This window comes from Macaca fascicularis, chromosome 2, assembly GCF_037993035.2.
Source record: "Macaca fascicularis isolate 582-1 chromosome 2, T2T-MFA8v1.1".
Lineage (NCBI taxonomy): Eukaryota > Metazoa > Chordata > Mammalia > Primates > Cercopithecidae > Macaca > Macaca fascicularis.
Window position 1 is genome coordinate 157193817 of NC_088376.1, and position 22097 is coordinate 157215913.

General features: G+C 37.7%; 1 long non-coding RNA gene across 2 annotated transcripts in view; it reads right to left on the reverse strand.

The window, feature by feature from the left end:
- LOC123571782 (uncharacterized) overlaps positions 1–22097 on the reverse strand; it is a 49066-nt gene that overhangs the window by 13263 nt on the left and 13706 nt on the right. Inside the window, exons 2-3 of one of the 2 annotated variants that reach the window (XR_012431611.1) lie at positions 9128–9197; positions 7450–7603 (exon numbers count right to left, since the gene is read on the reverse strand). This is a non-coding gene — a long non-coding RNA (uncharacterized lncRNA). Of the gene's footprint in view, positions 1–3268; positions 7604–9127; positions 9198–22097 lie in introns of those variants that run through there. The other variant, XR_010584631.2, reaches the window with a different exon arrangement.

Sequence of the window (22097 nt, forward strand, 5' to 3'; positions counted from 1 at the left end):
TCAACTTTCCACTTCATCCCCTCTCCAGCTTCCTATCCATCCCACTGAGAGCCACCTCCATCATCCAGTAAAATCCCCACATTTACCATCCTTCAAGTGCATGTGTGACCTGATCAAGTGCATGTGTGACTGAGAGGGCACTGAGCTGGTTAACACTTAAGCTGTCTGCAGATGGTAGGGTTAAAAGAGCACTGTAGCATGCCCACTGGGGCTTTGAGAGTCACTCCACATGTCTAGGCAAACATCCCTAGATGCCACCCTGGCACTGAAGCCCAAAAGCACTCACCCTGGCTCCTGCACCTGCCCATCTGCATGCTCCTCCTCCTATAAGGAGTCTGAGTAGCGGCAGCAGCTGAACAGATGAGCCACACCCCTGTTGCACCTCCTGCAAGTGGGTCAGGGAACTCTCTCATTCCAATACCTTTTTTTTTAAATTAACCTCTTGGTTTCCAGTATTGATTAAGAAGTTCTTTCTTGCCCTCTAAGGTGGTCATGTAATCTTACAGATTTTTCTTCCAGGATTTCCATTATTTTGCTTTTTATGTTTAAGTCATTAGTGTATTTGGAATTTAATTTTGTATATGGTATGAGAGTCCAATGTAATCGTTTTGCAAATGGACAGCCAGTTGTCCCAGTACTGTTCATTAAACAATTTCCCATTTTCCCACAAAATTGAACAACGATCTCCGTCACGTGTGAAAAATTCTACGTCTGTGTATACATGCACACATACACACACACACACACACACACACACACATATGTATATATGTATATTAGTATCTTACTTGCTGTTTCATTCTCTTTCATTGACCCATTTGTCTATTCGTACATTAAGGCCATATTGTCTCAATGACTATGGTTTTATCCTATGCTTTGGTTCCTAGTTAGGCAAATCTTCTCATTGTTATTGATCTGTTTTACAACTTTCATTTGCCATCCTCGGTATTTGTTTTTCCCCATAAACTTTAAGATCATCTTATCCAATGGAGAGAAAAATGCTGTTGGGATTCTAGTTAGAATTGCACTGAGTTTTAATATTAATTTTAGGACAATTGGCATCTTGATGCTATTCAGTCTTCCAATTCAAGAACATGGTTGTTTTCTATTAGTTCAGTTCTTGCTTTATGCCTTTCAATAAGGCTTATTAATTTTCTTTATAGTTTCCATACTTTTCTTCCTAAATTTTTGAAATTTTTTAAGCAAAAGAGTTGCTTTATTTAATATCATATTCATCCATGTTAAATTTTCTTATTCCACCTAGAAGATTTTTTTATAATAACTTTATTGAGGCCTAATTTACCTACCAAAAAATGTACTCATTTAAAATGTACAGTTCATAACTTTCAGTAAATTTACAGATTTACACAAACATCACTCCAATCCAGTTTTCATTTCCTGATTCCCAACTCCAGTATAGACAAGCACTGATTTACTCTCTGTCTCTACAGTGTTACCTCCTTAATAGGTTCTTGGTTTTCTATACATAATTGTATCATTCTGAGCAGAGGTTATTTTACCTCTGCCTCCAACATGTATTAGTCCATTTTCATGCTGCTGATAAAGACATACCCAAGACCGGGCAATTTACAAAAGAAATAGGTTTAACGGACCCACAGTTCCACATAGCTGGGGAGACCTCACAATCATGGCAGAAGGTGAAAGGCACATCTCACATGGTGACAGACAAGAGAAGAATGAGAACCAAGTAAGAGGGGTTTCCCCTTATAAAACCATCAGCTCTCATGAGACTTATTTCCATGAGAACAGTATGGGGGAAACCACCCCATAATTCCATTATCTCCCACTGGGTCCCTCCCATAACACGTGGGAATTATGAGAGCTACAATTCAAGATGAGATTTGGGTGGGGACACAGCCAAACCATATTACAATGTTTATTGAAATTATTCCTTGTTCTTATTTCATTGCCTTCATTACAACTTCCAAGACATTGTTAAATAATGGTGAGAATGAGTATCCCTCTGTAGTCAATGGTTTTAATTAAAATGATGTTAGTGTTTTGTAGTTCAAAATAATATTTGATGTTAATTTTGGTGGGCCATGTTTATTAAGTAGTTTTCCTTAGTTCCTGGAGTGTTCATTAAAAACAACTGATGAATTTGGTTAACTGCATTTTCAGCTTGTGCTAATAAAATAATGTGTATTTTTTTCTTTGTTTCCTGATATTAAGCCACTTTTTCATTCTTGGAATAAATCCTGCTTGATAGTGTACCAGTTTTTGAAACATTACTGATTTGTTTCACTAATATTTTATTTAGAATTTTTACATCTATATTCAGAAGTAAAATTAGTGTATAGATTTCTTATATTTCTTTTATACAATTTGGGTGTTAGAGTTCTGCTGACTTGTTATAATGAATAGGAAAATTTTCCCTTTTTATGTAGGTTGACATAGTTTAAATAGCACTGGAATTATTTGTTTATGAATCCTACTTGGCTTTGGTGCCTTATTCAAGGAGAGATTTCCTATCACATTCTCGGTCTCTCCTATGGTGGTTTTCTATTCAACATGTCCACTTCATTTGTATGAAGTTTTATAACTTATTTTTTTTCTAGGAAATCATTCATTTCATCTAGATTTTGAAATTTATGCCATGGGTGTTTATTTAGCTTTCATCTATAATCATTTTTCTCTCTCCTGTGACTGTCTTCTCTTATTTTTATTTCCATTTTATGTTTTAATAATTTTATCTTTAAATTAAAATTTTTTGTAATGATAAGGTCTCACAATATTGCCCAGGCTGTTCTCAAATTCCTGGCCTCAAGTGATCCTCGAACCTTGGACTCCAAAAGTGCTAGGATCACAGGCATGAGCCACCATGCCTGGCCTCATCTTTTATTTTTACCAATTCTCTCTTCCTTATTTCTTCTGTTTTCTGGAGTTTACAGCTGAGTCCTTCTTTACTTCCTTCATTTCTGATGTTGTTATGAAGTGCTCCCCTTTGGGTTGCTTTTCTTTGGTCTGCAGTCTTTATTCTGATCACCCCCATGATCCAAGGTCAACTGAGAGCATGTTTTTAATTTCTAAATATATATTACTTTTGGTCCTATTTTTAATAATTATTTCTAATATTATTGAGTCCTGATCAACATAATTTCTTTTTTATTTTTGGACACAAGGATTTCATGGTAAATTTCTATAAATGTTTAAGGGATTTAGAAAAAGTACATTCTCCACTCTAGAGATGTAAGATTATTTATATATATATAAATAGACACACAGGGATGCAACATACGCATATGTATGTATAATCACATTTGATTCCTCTATTTTTTATTTAAAAAATTGAGATGAAATTCATATAGCATAAAATTCACCACTTTATAAAAGGTACAATTCAATGGCATTTAGTATGTTTAGTACAAGTTTCAAAACATTTTCATCATCCCTAATAAAACCATGTACCTGTGAGCAGTCACTCCTCGGCTGCCCCACACTCCCAGCACCTGGCCACAACCCATTTGCTTTCTGTCTCTATAGATTTGAATATTACACCTGATATGGTTCGGCTATGTCCCCACTCACATCTCATCTTGAATTGTAGTTCCCATAATCCCCACATGTCATGGGAGGGATCAGGTGAAAATACTCGAATCATGGGGGAGGTTCCCCTCATCTTGTCTTTATCGTAGTGAATTAGTTCTCATGAGAGCTGATGGTTTTATATAGGGTATTTTCCCCATCTCTGCTCTACATTTCTCCTTGCTGCCATCATGTGAAGAAGGACGTGTTTGCTTCCCCTTCCACTATGATTGTAAGTTTCCTGAGGCCTTCTCAGCCCTGTAGAACTGTGAGTCACTTAAATCTCTTTCCTTTATAAATTACCTAGTCTTGGATATGTCCTAGCAGCATGAGAACGGACTAATACAGTAAATTGGTACCAGGTAATGGGGTACTGCTGTAAAGATATCTGAACATATGGAAGCAATTTTGGAACTGGGTAACAAGCAGAGGTTGGAACAGTTTGGAGGACTCAGTAGAAGACCAGAAAAATGTGAGAAAGTTTTGAACTTCCTATAGACTTGGAGGGCTCAGAAGACAGGAACATGTGGGAAAGTTTGGAACTTCCTAGAGACTTGCTGAATGGTTTTAACCAAAATGTTGATAGTGATACGGATAATAAAGTCCAGGCTGAGGTGGTCTCAGATGGAGATGAGGAACTTGTTGGGTACTGGAGTAAAGGTCACTGATATGGTTTGGCTATGTCCTCACCCAAATCTCATTTTGAATTTTAACTTCCATAATCCTCATGTGTTGTAGAAGGGACGCAGTGGGAGCTAATTGAATCATGAGGGTGGGATTTTCCCATGCTGTTCTCATGGTAGTGAATAAGTCTCACAAGATCTGATGGTTTTATAAAGGGCAGTTCCCCTGCACATGCTCTCTTGCCCAACAGCATGTAAGATGTGACTTTGCTCCTCCTTTGCCGTCTGCCATAACTGTGAGGCCTCCCTAGCCATGTGGAACTGTGAGTCAATTAAACCCTTTTCTTTGTAAATTACCCAGTCTTGGGTATTTCTTCATAGCAGTATGAAAATGGACTAATCCAGTCACTCTTGATATGCAAAGAGATGGGTGGCATTTTGCCTCTGACCTAGAGACCTGTGGAACTTTGAACTTTAGAGAGAGAATTTAGGGTATCTGACAGAAGGACTTTCTAAGTGTCGAAGTGTTCAAGAGGAAGCAGCCTGATGTTGCAGCAGAAAAGAAAAACCAATTTTCTGGGGAGAAATTCAATCTGGTAGCAAAAATTTGCATGAATAATGAGAAGTCAAATGCTAATCATCAAGACAATGGGAAAAATATCTCCAGGGCATGTCAGAGACTATCATGGCAGCCCCTCCCATCACAGGCCTGGAGACCTAAGAGGGAAAAATGGTTTCCTGGACCAGGTCCAAGGCCCCTTGCTGTGTGCAGCCTTGGCAGTTGGTGCCCTGCATCCCAGTTGCTCTAGCCATGGCTAAAAGGGGCCAATGTACAGCTCAGGCTGTGGCTTCAGGGGGTGCAAGCTTAAGCCTTGGCAGTTTACATGTGATATTGAATCTCTGGGTGCACAGAAGTCAAAGACTGAAGTTTAAGAACCTCTATGAAGATTTCAGAGGATGTGTAGAAATGCCTGGATGCCCAGGCAGAAGTTTGCTGCAGGGGTATAGGCCTCATGGAGAACCTCTGCTAGGGGAGTGTGGAAGGAAAATGGGGGGTCAGAGCCCCCACACAGAGTCCCCACTGGGGCACTGCCTGGTGGAGCTGTGAGAATGGGGCCACCATCGTCCAGACCCCAGAATGGTAGATCCACTGACAGCTTGCATTGTGCACCTGGAAAAGCCACAGACACTCAATGCCAGCCCATGAAAGCAGCCAAGAGGGGAGCTGTACCCCACAAAGACACAGGGGCAGAGCTGCTCAAAGCCATGGAAGCCCATCTCTTGCATCAGCACACCTTGGATGTGAGACATAGAGTCAAAGAAGATCATTTTGAAACTTTAAGGTTCAATGACTGTCTTACTGGATTTTGGACTTGCATGGAGCCTGCATCTGCTTAGTTTTGGTCAATTCCTCCCATTTGGAATGGGTTTGTTTACCCAATGCCCATACCCACATTGTGTCTAGGAAGTAACTAACTTGCTTTTGATTCTGCAGGCTCATGGGTGGAAGGGACTTGCCATGTCTCAGATGAGACTTTGAACTTGGACTTTTGGGTTAATGCTGGAATTAGTTAAGACTATAGGGAACTGTTGGAAGGGCATGATTGTTTTGAATTGTGAGGATATGAGATTTGGGAGGAGCTGGGTGGAATTATATGGTTTGGCTCTGTGTTCCCACCAAAATCTCATCTTGAATTGTAGTTCCCATAATCCCCATGTGTCATGGGAGGAGCCAAATGGAGACAATTGAATCATTGGACAGTTTCCCTCATCCTATTCTCATGATAGTGAGTTAGCTCTCATGAGATCTGATGGTTTTAAAAGAGACTTTCCTACCCTCTTCATTCTGCACTTCTGTTTGCTGCCACCTGGTGAAGAACATATTTGCTTCCCCTTCTGCCATGATTATAAGTTTCCTGAGGCTTTCCAAGCCCTGTGGAACTGTGAGTTGATCAAACCTCTTTTCTTTATAAATTACTCACTACTGAATATGTCCTTATAGCAGTGTGAGAATGGACTAATATACCACCTATAAATGGAATCATACCATGTGACATTTTGTGTCTGGGTTTTTTCACCTAGCATAATGTTTTTGCTTCTTATCCACCCTGTAGCATGTACCAGTATTTCAATCATTTTTAGGCCAAATAATATTCCATTGTGTGACTATACCACAACTTGTTTGTCCATTCATCTACTGAGGGAACTCTGGATTGTTTCTACCTTTTGGCTATTGTGAATAGTGCTGCTACAAACATTTGTATATATGTATTTGTTCAAGTTTCTGTTTTCAATTGTCTTGGGCATATACCTAAGGGTGGATTTGATGGGTTATATGATAGTTCTTATTTTAACTTTTTGAAGAACTACCAAACTGTTTCCATGGTGATTGAACCATTTTATATTTCTGCCAGCAATGCATAAGGGTTGCAATTTCTCCACATCATTAACACTTGTTACTTTCTGTGTGTGTGCTTTTTTTTTCAAGGTAATAGCCATACTACTATTTATAAAGTAGTATTTCACTGTGGTTTTGACTGGCATTTCAACTAATGACTAATGATGTAGAGCATATTTTCATGTGCTTGTTGGCCATTTGTGTGTCTACCTTTGGGAAATATCTACTCAACTCATTTGCCCATTTTTAAAAATATTTGGTTGTTTGCATGTTCATTGTTGACTTACAAGAGTTCTTTATATATTCTTAATATTAGACCCTTATTAGATACATAATTTACAAATATATTTTCCCATTTTGTAGGCATCCTTTTTTCTTTCTTGATAATGTTTTTTGATGCGCAAAATTCTCACTTACTTTTTTGACTATAACATCTGTCCTCTTGTTGGAGAAATACATTGAAGTGTTTTACTCTGCTTGTATGTTTAATAATTTGTATTAGTGAGGATTAAGTTTGGCTCATACAATAGAAAGAAACTAGATTGGATATATATATATATACACACACATATAGACATATATATACACACACACATATATATACACACACACATATATACACACACACACACATATATATACTGGAGACAGGATATTTCTCTCTTGCCAAGGCTGGAGTGCAGTAGTGTGATCTCAGCTCACTACAGCCTTGAACTCCCAGGCTCAAGTACTCCTCCCACCTCAGCCTCCTGAGTAGTTGGGACTACAGGCATGGGTTACCATGCCCAGCTAAATTTCACAAATTCTTAATTTTTTGGCAGAGACTGGATCTCACTATGTTGCCAAGGCTTGAAAATATTTTAAACACAGAATGTTTAGTACCTTATGTTAAAAAATGCTTAGAGATGGAACATCACAGGCTGATGTGGTAGCACCACTAAGTTACGAGAACCAGGCTTCTTCTATCTGTTTGCACCACCATTCTTAGCATGGGTTCATCTGCGTTTCTCAAGATGGCTGGTGGAACCATTGTGTCCTATTCAGGAAGGAAGAATGAAGGCAGTCAAAAGGCACATTTCTGGGATAGTCAGTGATCCTAAAGATACCTTTTCAGAAGTTCCAAAAAACACATCTGCTTACATTTTACTAGCCTGGTCCTACTTGCATGATCATTGTGGCAGATAAAAAAAAAAAAAAAAAAAAAAAAAACCCTGAGAAATATGGTCTGTTAATTGGGCACATTGTACCCTGCAGCAAAATCAGGCACCTCTCATAAATAAGAAAGGAAAATGCTATTGGGTAGAAAATGGACACAGCCTCCTGGCATTTCTAATAAATTATTTTTATGTACTAAACAGCTATATTTGGTGCATATAGGTTAACTACTGTTGTATCTTCTTTACAAGTTATACTTTGCATATGTACAAAATATACATTTTTAACAAGTTGGGGAGTTAGGGAAAATGTATTTATATTTATCTGTTTTAGTGCTTTTAATCAATGGTTTGGTGTTCCTACTGACATTGTTTCCTTTTTGCTTTTATTTGTTTATTATCTATCTGCCTCTTTATTTGTAATGTTTTCTTACCACTTCGATGAGTGTTTACACTCTTCCAAAAACAAATTATGCTTTATTTTTTAACTCAATATAGCAGGCTCTGTATTTTTTAGGGATGTTAAACATGTGGAATACTTCATTTCATTTCAACATACCAGTGTGCCCCTTCTGAAGGTGAAGCACCACAGTGTTGCAGGCTTCTTTGACAGGAGATGCGCAAGGTTTGGGTAAGCATTTATTTTTCAAATTGTCTCTTAAAAAAACTTTTTTTTAAATAAAAATTTTATGTACTTATGGCGCAGGAATGTAGTCCATTTTGGGTTTTTTTTTTTTTTTTTTTTTTTTGGTATGGTGACTGATATTCTTGATTGTATTCTTTCCATCTTGACTTGGTTTTATTTATTTTACATGATACTTTTTAAACATATTCTTTATTTTAATTTTCCCATGTTTATTTAACATTACATTATTCTTTTATTCCTACTGTTATTTGAGAACTCAATATCAATTTTCCCCACATTGATATGCTGAGAGGAGAGAAAATGAAATATTATAATATGCTAAGTTAAAACCACAGAAAGCAATAAAAGAACATGTGAAAAAAAGAAACAAAGAGCAAGTGAAATGAATAGAAAAAAGCTGCAAACATGGTAGCATTATTCAACTATATCAATAATAACTTTAAATCTAAATGGTCCAGATATACAAATTAAAGGACAGAGATTGTCATATTGGATTAAAAATGAGACCAAACTATATATTGACTGCAAGAAATCCACTTAAATATAAAGACATAAGCAGGTTAAAAGTGAAAGGGTAGAGAAGCAAAAGTGGCACAGTAGGGAACATCAAAATTTGTCCCTCCACAAAAGCAATAAACTAACTGCAAAAACTGCCCAAATCAACTTTTTAGGAATGCTAGAAACTAATCCAAAGCTTAATGTTTGATTAAGAAAAACCAGCTGAATCTCAGTAAAATAAATTTGTGGCATTTTAACTTACCCTGTTTCCATTCCTGGCTTCGTGGTGACCTTGAGACAACAGCTGGCATTCATAGTACAGGTACCTAGTACTGGAGGAAGCACAGTAGACCTTATCTTTAAAGAATTGCATTTTTTTTTTTTACCTGTATGTTGGCTCCCAAAAGGAAGGGATCAATGGGCTTGCCTTTATTTCCCCTAATTCAGAACTATACCAGGGCTTTCAACATTCTATCAGAAACTTTTAAAGGCAAATGTTAAAATCACTCCATCTCACTCAAAGGATAACAATTAGGGGAAACAATAGACGAATCAATAAGCTTGGGAGGAAAGGCTGAGGAATGAAATGCTTTGGGGGAATAAAGTCTTTGAAAAGCTCCTGAGAGTCGAGAAGTCTATGCACATTCCTAGGATGGTTGGCTGCATGCCTAAAAGAGACCTGAGAAGGCCCTAAGTTTTAACCTCTGGCTGACTTTCTGACTCTGTGTAAGCAGGATGTGAAGGCTAAGGCAGAGTTGTAAACTGCCTGGTGGAGACACAAACATGAAACACAAACAGAGCACATCTTTAGACTGGGAGATTTTCCTCCCAGGTGTTTAAGGAAGTCTCTGCTTAATTACTAGCTGACTATTAAACTAATGGAACTGAGACATCAGTGGCTATACATGACAAAGAATATATACTTTATAAAACCAGTTCAGAAAAGTTACTAAAGAAGCAAAAAACAAATAAAACAAGCAGCAACACTGGAGATATGGGAAACTCAGAGTTCCAAAACTTCCATATTATAATATTCAAAATGTCTGATGTTCAACAAAATATTACAAGGCATGCAAACAAACAAGAAAGTATGGACTATGTACATTTAAAAAATGAATAGAAATCTGCACTGATGATACCTGGATATTGGGCTTATTAGACAAAGGCAGTACATCAACTATTTAAAATATATTCAAAAAACAAAAAGAAACCACATACAAATAACTAAAGGAAACCAGGAAAACAGTGTCTCACCACATAGAGAGTATCAATAAAGACATAGAAATCACATAAAGACACATCATAGAAATACTGAAGTTGAAAAGTCCAATAACTGAAATAAAAATTTATTAGCGGGGTCCAAGAACAAATTTAGTTTATAATATTGACTGCAAATATTAGAAAATTAGAAAGATCTCAGAAATAATCATCTAAGCTTTAATGTTGGGAAAGAAAAAGAAGAACAAATTAAATCCAAACTAAGCAGAAGAAAATAAATAATCAAAAAAAATTGAGCAAACATTAATGAAATGTAAAATAAATAAAAACCAAAAAAAGAAATCCAAAAACGTACTTGAAAAGATCAATTTTATTGATCTTGGATAGTCAGGTTAACTGAGAGAGAGAGAAGGAGAGAAGACACAAATCACTAATACCAGAAATAAAAGATAGCCCACCATCACTACTAATCCATTACTAATCCCTAATACCAAATGCAGACAAAGACTTTCCTTACAAGAAAAGAAAACTACACACCGCTATTTCTCATGAATATGGATGTAAAGATCCTCAACAAAATATTAGCAAATCAAATCCAACAGTGCACAAAACTATACACCACCACCAAGTGGAATTTATCCCAGGTATGCAATATTGGTTTAACATTAAAAAATCAATTAATGTAATTTATCATATCAACAGATTAAAGAAAAAAAATCATGTGATCATATGCATAGATGTAAAAAAAAGCACCTGACAAAATCCAATATCCATTTATGATACAGACTCAGCAAACTAGGAATAGGAGGGAATTTCCTCAACTTAATAAAGAGAATCTACAATAAACATACAGCTAATATCACAGTTGATGGTGACAAACTTGGAGCTTTCCCACTAACATTAGGAAGAAGGCAAGGATGTCCCCTCTCACCACTTCTATTCAACATACTAGGAGTTGTAGCTGGTGCAATTAGATAAGAAAGGAAAATAAAAGGTTTACAGATTTGGAAAGAAGATATATAACTGTCTTTGTTCACAGATGACATAGTTGTCTATGTAGAAAATTTTAATGAATTAACATAAAACACCTAGAACTAATAAGTGATCATAGCAAAGATGTAGAATACAAGATTAATATAAAAAAGTCTATTGCTTTCCTATATACCTCTGTGTTTTTGAAATTAAAAAACAACACTTATATTAGCACCAGAACAATGAAATTATTAAGTATACATCTAACAAAACTTTTACAAGATTCCTAGAGGATAACTAAAAACTCTAATTAAAAAAATCAAAGATATACAGGCAAGATAAAGAAATAAAAGCATTCAAATAGGAAGACAGGAAGTCAAACAATTCCTATTTGCAGATGTCATGATCCTGTACCTAGAAAACCCCATAGTCTTCGCCCAAAAGTTTCTTGATCTGATAAACAGCTTCAGCAGTTTTAGGATACAAAATCAACATACAAAAATCAGTAGCATTCCTATATAACAACAGCATCCAAGCTGAGAGCCAAATTAAGAACATAATCCATTTCACAATAGTGCAAAAAGAATAAAATACCTAGGAATATAGTTAACCAGGAAGGCAAAAAATCTCTACGAGAATTACAAAACACTGCTCAAAGAAATCACAGATGACACAAACAAAGGGAAAAACTTTCCATGTTCATGGATAGGAAGAATCATTATTGTTAAAATGGCCATACAGACCAAAGCAATTTATAGATTCAGTGCCATTCCTATCAAACTACCAATGACATTCTTCACAGAATTAGAAAAGACTGTCATATGGAACCACAAAAGAGCTCTAATGGCCAAAGCAATCCTAAGCAAAAATAACAAAGCTGGAGGCATCATGTTACCTGACTTCAAACTATGGGTTACAGTAACCAAAACAAGCATGGTACTTGTACAAAAACAGATGCATATATCAATGAACAGAATAGAGAGCCCAGAAATAATGCCACATACCTACAACCATCTGATATTTGACAAAGTTGACAGTAACAAGCAATGGGAAAAGGATCCCCATTCAATAAATGGTGCTGAGATCACTGGCTAGCCATGTGCAGAAGATTGAAACTGGACCCCTACCTAACACCGTGTACAAAAATCAACTCAAAATATATTAAAAACTTAAACGTAAAGCCTAAAACTATAAAAACCCTAGAAGATAATTCAGGAAATACCTTTCTGGACACAGGACTTGGAAAAGATTTCATGACAAAGACACCAAAAGCAATTGCAAAAAAAAAAAAATTGACAAATAGGATCTTATTAAACTAAAGAGCTTCTGCACAGTAAAAAAAAAAACTATCAACAGCGTAAACAGATAACCTACAGAATAGGAGAAAGTATATGTAACCTATACATCCTTATTGATCCAGAATCTATAAGGAATTTAAACAAATGTACAAGCAGTTTTTTTTGTAACAACAACAACCACATTAACAAGTGGGCAAAGGACATAAACAGACACTTTTCAAAAGAAGACATGTGGTCAAAAAACATATAAGAAAATGTTCAACATCACTAATCATTAGAGAAATACAAATCAAAACCACAATGAGATAGCATCTCACACCAGTCAAAATGGCTATTACTAGAAAGTCAAAAAATAACAGATTCTGGTGAGGTTGCAGGGAAAAGGGAATGCTTATACGCTGCTGGTGGGAATATAAATTAGTTCAGACATTGCAGAAATCAGTGTGGTGATTCCTCAAAGAACTTAAAATAGAACTGTCATTTGACCCAGCAATCCCATTACTGGGTATATAGCCAAAGAAATATAAAGCAGCTTATACGCTGCTGGTGGGAATATAAATTAGTTCAGACATTGCAGAAATCAGTGTGGTGATTCCTCAAAGAACTTAAAATAGAACTGTCATTTGACCCAGCAATCCCATTACTGGGTATATAGCCAAAGAAATATAAATCATTCTTTTATAAAGACACATGCACAGGTATGTTCATTGAAGCACTATTCACAATAGCAAAAACATGGAATCAACCCAAATGCCTATCAATAGTAGACTGCATAAAGAAAATGTAGTATACATACACCATGAAATATTATGCAGCCATACAAAAGAAGAATGAGACCATGTCTTTGCAGGAACATGGATAGAGCTGGAGGCCATTACTGTTAGCAAACTAATGCAGGAATAGAAAACCAAATACCACATGTTCTCATAAGCAGGAGCTAAACAACTAGAACACATGAATATTGGGAGGTGAACAACATACACTGGGGCCTACTTGAAGGTGGAGGGTGGGAGGAGGGAGAGGATCAGAAAAACTATCAGGTACCATGCTTATTACCTGGGTAATGAAATTATCTGTACATCAAACACCTGTGGCACACAATTTGCCTATATAATAAACCTGCACATGTACCCTTGAACCTAAAATAAAATTTTTTAAAAATCAAAGACATAAATAAGTTGAAAGATATCTCATGTTCATGGATAGATAGAAAGATTCAATATTGTTTAAGATGTCAGTCTTTCCCAACTTAATTTTATTCAATGCAGCTCAATCAAAATCCCAGCTACCTACTTTGTGGATATCAAAGACTAATTCTAAAGTTTATACAGAAAGGCAAAAGACCTAGAATATCCAACATGACACTGAAGAGGAATTAAGTTGGAGGACAGGCTGGGCTCACACCTGTAATCCCAACACTTTGGGAGGCCCAGGCCGTTGGATCATCCAAAGCTCAGGAGTTTGAGACAAGCCTGGCTAACATGGTAAAACCCCGTTTCTACTAAAAATACAAAAAAATTAGCCAGGCATGGTGGTGCACACCTGTAATCCCAGCTACTTGAGAGGCTGAGGTGGGAGACTCACTTGAACCTGGGAGGCAGAGGTTGCAGCGAGCCGAGATCACACCATTGCACTCCAGCTTGGGCAATAAGAGTGAAATTGCATCTCAAAAAAAAATAAAAAAGAAGAAGTTAGAGGACTGACACAATCCAACTTCAAAGCTTACTGCTATAAAGCTACAGTAATCAAGACAGTGTGATACTGGGAAAAGAATAGACAAAGAGATCAATGGAACAGAGTAGAGAGCCCAGAAATAGACTCACACAAATATAGTCAACTGATCTTTGACAAAAGTCAATATCAACAGTGACAAATCATGTTGATAGCATTGTAATGTTATTATGATGTGATGAGCGTTGCTTCTCTACCTGTATGGTCTACGTATAACCCACATCTAATCATGAGAAAAATATCAGATATACATCATATAAATTTCAAAAAAGGGGCATCTTACAAAATTCTTAATCCTCAACACTGTTGAAATCTTCAAAAACAAGGAAAGTCTGAGAAGCTGCCACACCAACAGGAGCCTAAGGAGACATGACAAGTAAATGTAATGTATCCGGGGTGGAATCCTGGGACAGAAAAACATGTTAGGTGAAAAATAAGAAAATCAGAATAAGCTCTAGATGTTAGTCTCAGTATTGATTCATTAATTGTAACAAATATGCTATACTAATGAAAGATACTAATTTTAGGGAGAAATGGATGAAGGAGTATTTGGGAACTCTCTATATAATCTTTTAAATCTTTTTGACAACTTAAGCTGTTCTAAAAGGTAAAATTAATTTAAAAACAAAAAAAAACAGTAACTGCAGCAAGTGTTTACGTCTTAGATGAAAAGAAGACTTTTTTGAGGACTATTGTATCACTAATGTTGTTGAGTATTGCCAGTCCATTGTGATCATAGAAAACCAACTCTTTTTTAGTTGGTTTTCTAAATTATCTCCTGACAAGGCACACATGATTGTCTGAGCTGAGGGTGGACACTCCCACTGTCTCATCCTTGGTATGCACTGCTCCACACCCTTATATATTTGTTTATGATAATTTCTGTCTTATTTGATACATTTGCTATCTTATTTGATATATTTGCTATCTTTTGAGATATTATTGCAATAAGTAGTAAATTTTCAGAATGCTAATTCTAATTCAGGTTTCAACAGTGTCTCTTTTCTCTTATAACTCACCCACTGAATTTTTGGAGCAGAAAATTGTGTTTATTTTTAGCTCCAGAAACTCTTTTGTACCACTCTTGCATCCATTTAAATGTCCTTTGCCTCTTCTCCTCCTCCAATTTTCTTCCAGCTGCACCCTTGTCCTTTAGCAGCTCTCTTTCTCCAGGTGTGAGTTCTATCTTTTGTGAGCTAACCTTGCCCTCTGGCTGCCATGATCCTGTGGGCTAGGTGTTGGCTCATCAGGGCTCAAGTCTGGTTGTTGGTGTTCCCTGCATGGCAGCAGCTCTACAGGTCGTAGAAGGTGTAGAGATTTCTGCCTCCATGCTCTGGTGACACTGCAGCAGGCTGACTGCAGGTCATGTGCTGAAACCCCTGTTCCTCCATCCTCTTTGCATTTCCCTAGCTGCAGGGTCAGGAGGACTCAGCCCACATTTAGTATCTTCTTGACCAGGGAAACCAGGCAGGCTCATTGGGCTGATGGGAACTTCCCCCAACGCTTCCCAGGATTTTCCTGGCAGCTCACCAGTGCTGACTTCCAGGTACCTGCCACTGAGCTACTGGGGAGAAGGCACCACTGAAGTCTTCTTTTTGAGATGATCATAGAAGCCCAGGCTGCATGAGCACCCAGATAGATGCCCAGAGTCTCAGCAGCTAATTGGTCCAGAAAAGGTACATGTGGGAATGAAGGAAATGGATCTGGGCTCAGCTTACCATATTCCCAGAATTCTCCCTGAAAGATGGTGTTTGCTCTGCAATGTAAATGTATTATTTCTTTCTGGCCTCCCATCTCTGGCATCAAGTATTCTCCCACTTCAAATACTCAAATACACCAGTCACATTGGATCAGGGCCCACCCTAATGCCTCATATGAGGCACTTAATTACTTTTGAAAAGATCCCATTTCCAAATAAGGTCACATTCTGAGGTACTGGGGTTAGGAGTGCAACAGATATTTTTTGAGGTGCACAATTCAATGATTACACCCTCTGTGATCATTTTAGTTGTGAATACTTTTACCTGTGACTTCCTCTTTTAAGATTTTTGGGTTTTTTTTTAACCATAAAAATTATATATTTTTACATGGTTAAATGAGTCAAATTGTTTCTTTTGGACGTCTGAGAATGAAAACACTTTCTATTCCAAGGTTTTAGGATTACTCTTCTATATCTTATTGAAATAATTTTATTGATGTTTCATGTTTAAAAGTTTAGTCTATTGGGAAATTAATCTGTGCATGGTACAGAGTGTCTGTTGACTTAAGCACAAACATGTCTTTCTTAAGGACAAACATTAGTTCTTGCCACTGCAAGGAAGAAAATGTCTCCTAACTGACTCTTAATTAGAAAGAACACATTTCCTCCCATGGAATCAGTAAATCACACCATTATCCATGGTGGTATTTAGTTCTTTGTTCTTTTTCTGCTTCCCTTTCAGCCTTAGCAGAGTAAGAAAGCAGCCACAAACCTGCTTTAAATGCCTCTCCCTTAGCAACACAATTAGAGCCTCAGAAATGCACAGTCTAGAAAAGACTGGATTAAATTATTTGTCAAGAACAGTTACTCTCTCTCCTCAATCTCCATCTGGGTGAAAAGAAATGTGTTACCCATTCTTACATACATGCACAAACATACATACATGTTCGCACACATTTATATGTATGTATATAGAAAATATTGAATTAAAAAACACTCTAAAATCTAGTTTTCTGTACTTTCTTATTTTCTGGAAATGGACAATTAATGTAATGACAATTTTATCTCTTTTCTTTCCAATGTTTTTAAGCTTATTTTTTGTCCTATTGCATTGTCTAGAATTTTATGAACAACTTTGATTGATAGTTATAGGTTTACAACACTTCATCTGCAATTCCTAAACGCCAAAAAACTCTGAAATCTAACATCTGTGGCAAACTCTTTGGGTAATAAAATCTGACCTGAACCAATGTGGACTATTTGCACTCTTTAAGTATACAACTTGGGGCAAGTGCATTTGGTGGCCTAGGCAGTAACATGCTTGATTATGGACTGCTCTCCCGGTCCTCACTGGGGTTGTTTTCCAAGGTATAATATATATATGACATTGTCTTTGAGAAATCTGAAAAAAAAAAACTGATTGTGAGATTTAATTGATCCCAAGGATTTTAAAGGGTTTCTGGAATCTTAGATCATGGATCATGCGTATGTTTTTCTCTAGTGTTTAATCATTCAACTTGTTGTAAGTTGTTGGCTTGCGACAGATGCTTTTTAAGTTAAAGTGGTCTTCCATGCCATGAATATTTATTGATATATTTACTTTTTCTACTACTTATTGGTCATTTATATTTCCTGTGAAAAGTATCAACTGTACTTAGACTTTAAAATGTTTGGAGACTTCTGGTTTTTGGCCTGAAATGTGAGGAGCTTGGTCTTCACTCCTATCCTTGTATTAAGAAGAAAACAAAACCAAACTGAAAATTAGCAACTCTTCTTAGATCCATAAAGAACTGAGACCACAGGGAAAACAACTGCCTCCAAAATTGGAAAGACAGGTGTATACAGAGGATCACAACTTACTGGAGTAGAAATTAAATAATTCAAATATAAAGCTGTTGGCTTTTGGATTATTTGAGAGAAATGAGACTATGTGGCCTGAGTCATGAAGCATGCAGCTACAACTTCTGCTTCTCCAGTTATGGATTAACTCCCTTCCTTATTCTTGTACTGTAGAGAATTAGAAAAGACTGAAAAGGTACCAGGGATAAGACCCCCTTGAGCTCACTACCCTCCTTTACAGAGTAATAAGTAATTCTCCCTGGAATGCAGCAATCTTTAACCAACCGAATCTCTGTAAGGTATGCATTGGTCTTGTATGGAAAATGTCATAATCCTCCTGAACCTCTGTCTCTGCCTATATCAAGGAAGCCCAAACTTCTCCACTTTGGAACGCTGACTCATTTATTTGGAGCCTGTGATTCTCAGTTGACATCCTTAAACTTTGCATTCAAATAAACTCTATACTTAATCATATTTTCTGAGTCTCACTATTTAAGGTTGACACCTATGAGCAGAAACCTTCCCAGAAACTAGTACTGGGGTAGAAAATCCTGAACTGTAATTGATGAGTTTCTGGAGGCTCAGTGTGGTGTGGATGAGCTTAAAAGTTAAAAACTTCAGGTGGCCCAGTCTTGAGGGGGTGGGAGCACACTTAATTATTGAGTTTTACTTCCAGAAACTACCAGGTTCTCATAGTGGGGACTGAAGATTAAATCCCCTTCTGCTTCCAGTAGGGCGATATAGTTTGAATCTGTGTCCCTGCCCAAGTCTCATGTTGAACTGTAATCCACAATGTTGGAGGTGGAGCCTGGTGAGAGATGATTGGATCATGGTGGTGGATCCTTAAGGAATGAATGGTTTGTCACCATCCCCTTGGTGCTATTCTTATGATAGAGTTCTCACGAGATCTGGTTGTTAAAAAGTGTGTAGCACCTCTGGGAAAACTGGCTAGCCATATGTAGAAAGCTGAAACCGGATCCCTTCCTTACACCTTATACAAAAATTAATTCAAGATAGATTAAAGACTTAAATGTTAGACCTAAAACCATAAAAACCCTAGAAGAAAACCTAGGCAATACCATTCAGGACATAGGCATGGGCAAGGACTTAATGACTAAAATACCAAAAGCAATGGCAACAAAAGTCAAAATAGACAAATGGGATCTAATTAAACTAAAGAGCTTCTGCACAGCAAAAGAAACTACCATCAGAGTGAACAGGCAACCTACAGAATGGGAGAAAATTTTGCAATCTACCCATCTGACAAAGGGCTAATATCCAGAATCTACAAAGAACTTAAACAAATGTACAAGAAAAAAATCAAACAGCCCCATCAAAAAGTGGGCAAAGGATATGAACAGACACTTCTCAAAAGAAGACATTTATGCAGCCAACAGACACATGAAAAAATGCTCATCATCACTCGCCATCAGAGAAATGCAAATCAAAACCACAATGAGTTACCATCTCACGCCAGTTAGAATGGCAATCATTAAAAAGTCAGGAAACAACAGATGCTGGAGAGGATGTGGAGAAATAGGAACGCTTTTACACTGTTGGTGGGAGTGTAAATTAGTTCAACCACTGTGGAAGACAGTGTGGCGATTCCTCAAGGATCTAGAATTAGAAATACCATTTGACCCAGCAATCCCATTACTGGGTATATACCCAAAGGATTAAAAGTCATGCTACTATAAAGACATATGCACACTTATGTTTATTGTAGCACTGTTCACAATAGCAAAGACTTGGAACCAACCCAAATGTCTATCAATGATAGACTGGATTAAGAATATGTGGCACATATACACCATGGAATACTGTGCAGCCATAAAAAAGGATGAGTTCATGTCCTTTGCAGGGACATGGATGAAGCCAGAAACCATCAACCTCAGCAAACTATCACAAGGACAGAAAACCAAACACCACATGTTCTCACTCATAGGTGGGCGTTGAACAATGAGAACACTTGGACACAGGGCAGGGAATATCACACACTGGGGCTTGTCAGGGGGTGGGAGGCTGGGGGAGGGATAGCACTGGGAGAAATACCTAATGTAAATGACAAGTTGATGGGTGCAGCAAGCCAACATGGCACATGTATACCTATTTCACAAACCTGCACATTGTGCACATGTACCCTAGAACTTAAAGTATAAGAAAAAAAGTGTGTAGTAGCCGGGCACGGTGGCTCAAGCCTGTAATCCCAGCACTTTGGGAGGCTGAGACGGGCGGATCACAAGGTCAGGAGATCGAGACCATCCTGGCTAACACGGTGAAACCCCGTCTCTACTAAAAAATACAAAAAACTAGCCGGGCGAGGTGGCGGGCGCCTGTGGTCCCAGCTACTCCGGAGGCTGAGGCAGGAGAATGGCGGGAACCCGGGAGGTGGAGCTTGCAGTGAGCTGAGATCCGGCCACTGCACTCCAGCCTGGGCGACAGAGCCAGACTCAGTCTCAAAAAAAAAAAAAAAAAGTGTGTAGCACCTCTCCCCTTGCTCTCTGTCTTGCTCCTGCTCCCACCATGTAACACATCTGCTCCCCCTTTGCCTTCTGCCATGAGTCAAAGCTTCCTGAGGCCTCCCCCGAAGCAAATGCCACTGTGCTTTCTGTACAGCCTGCAGAACCATGAACCAAATAAACCTCTTTTCTTTATAAATTACCTAGTCTCAGGTATTTCTTTATAGCCATGTGAGAACAGATTAATACACAAGGGGCAGAGGAAAGAAGTTATTTTGAAGTACTCCAGAGCATTCTATTTGAACAAGCCCTGCCATTAAGGGAAACTGTTTGCCAGAGCCTAACAGACTGAGGTTTTACCAGAGCTTAACTGGGAGAAGGAAATAGCCAACTCCAGCCCCTTCTAGCTTTCCCACCTCATGAAAGGCGTATAGGGGGAGAAAAGCAACTGAGAAGCACTTGTGAAGTTCACAGCCCAGACTCATAGACTTACTGAAATACTGAGACCTTTACAGAACTATAGAAAGCTTCCCCTCCCCGACACCTTACCACCACATCAGTAGGGCTCCTGTAAAACAGGGTAGGCAAAATCATAGACACCCAAGGAAATTTTATCTTCCTACACCTACAGCTACAGCAAACAGTAAACACACCCTAATTCCTAGTCAAATGAGCATACAAATCTCACACTAAAGGCCTATCAGTCTCAGTTCCTTTTACCCAATATATCATGAAATGCTTTCAACAAAAAATTACAAGGCACACTAAAAGACAAAAAACACAATTTGAAGAGACAGAAGAGAAAGCATCAGAACGAGACTCAGATATGACAGGAATGTTGGAATGATTAGACAAGGAATTTAAAACAACTATGAATAATACACTATGGGCCCTAATGGAAAAAGTGGACAGCATGCAAGAACAGATGAGCCATGTAAGCAGAGAGATGGAAACTCCAAAAACCTCCACCTTTTGCCTATAACTACACAGACCCACCAGCAATTAATTAACAATTAATTGTTAATTCTATTTACAGCTATAATTGTCTCACTTTCTTATATCTAATATTGCATACTTTCATTCTATTTCTCACTCTTTCTGTCTTGCTTGTCAGACTTGCCAGAAACTTATCTATTTTCCTGATCTTTGCAAAGAAACAATTCTTGATTCCTTTTCTCAATTGTGCCTACTAGTTGCTTTCTAATTAATTAACTTCTGCTTTTATCTTTATTAATTCCTTTTCTGCTTCATGCTGTTATTTTATTTTTTTATTCAAGGTTTCTATTCAACTATAAGCAAACAGCAGAATTACAACATTCAGCAACTCCAGACCAGCTTTTCTTATCCCCATGAAGAATGATCAATTTAATAGACACAGATTGAAGGATTCCTGATAAGCTGTCAGCTGGCACTGCTATGGGTCTAGATGGTCATGCCCCAACAACAGCAAAGTCACTCTCTCTACTGTTTTTTCCAGGAATGCTCTTTAAAGGGACCAGAACGAGACACTGACACCTATTAAGGCATCTGCGATGTGCCATGTTAGGGTTTAGCCTCAGTGCCAGCCTCTGGTTGTCAAGGTGAATGACAGCACCACAAAAACACACTGTGTACAATTCTGTACTCAGGAGCACAAAGGCAGAGGCAACCAATTCTTTTTTTTTTTTTAACCTCCAAAAAAGATTCGTTGATGCTTTCCTTTATTACTATAGACGTGGTCTTTTTCCCCCCAATTTTTCTTTCTTTAAATTCTGGGTTGCTATTTTTTTGTTATTATTATTCTACTTTAAGTTCTGGAGTACATGTGAAGAACGTGCAGGTTTGTTACACAGGTATACATGTGCCATGGTGGTTTGCTGCACCCATCAACCCATCATCTAGATGAGATATTTCTCTTAATGCTACCTCTCCCCCAGCCCTCTATGCCCCAACAGGCCCTGGTGTGTGATGTTTCCCTCCCTGTGTCCATGTGTCCTTGTTGTTCAACTCCCACTTATGAGTGAGAACATGCGGTGT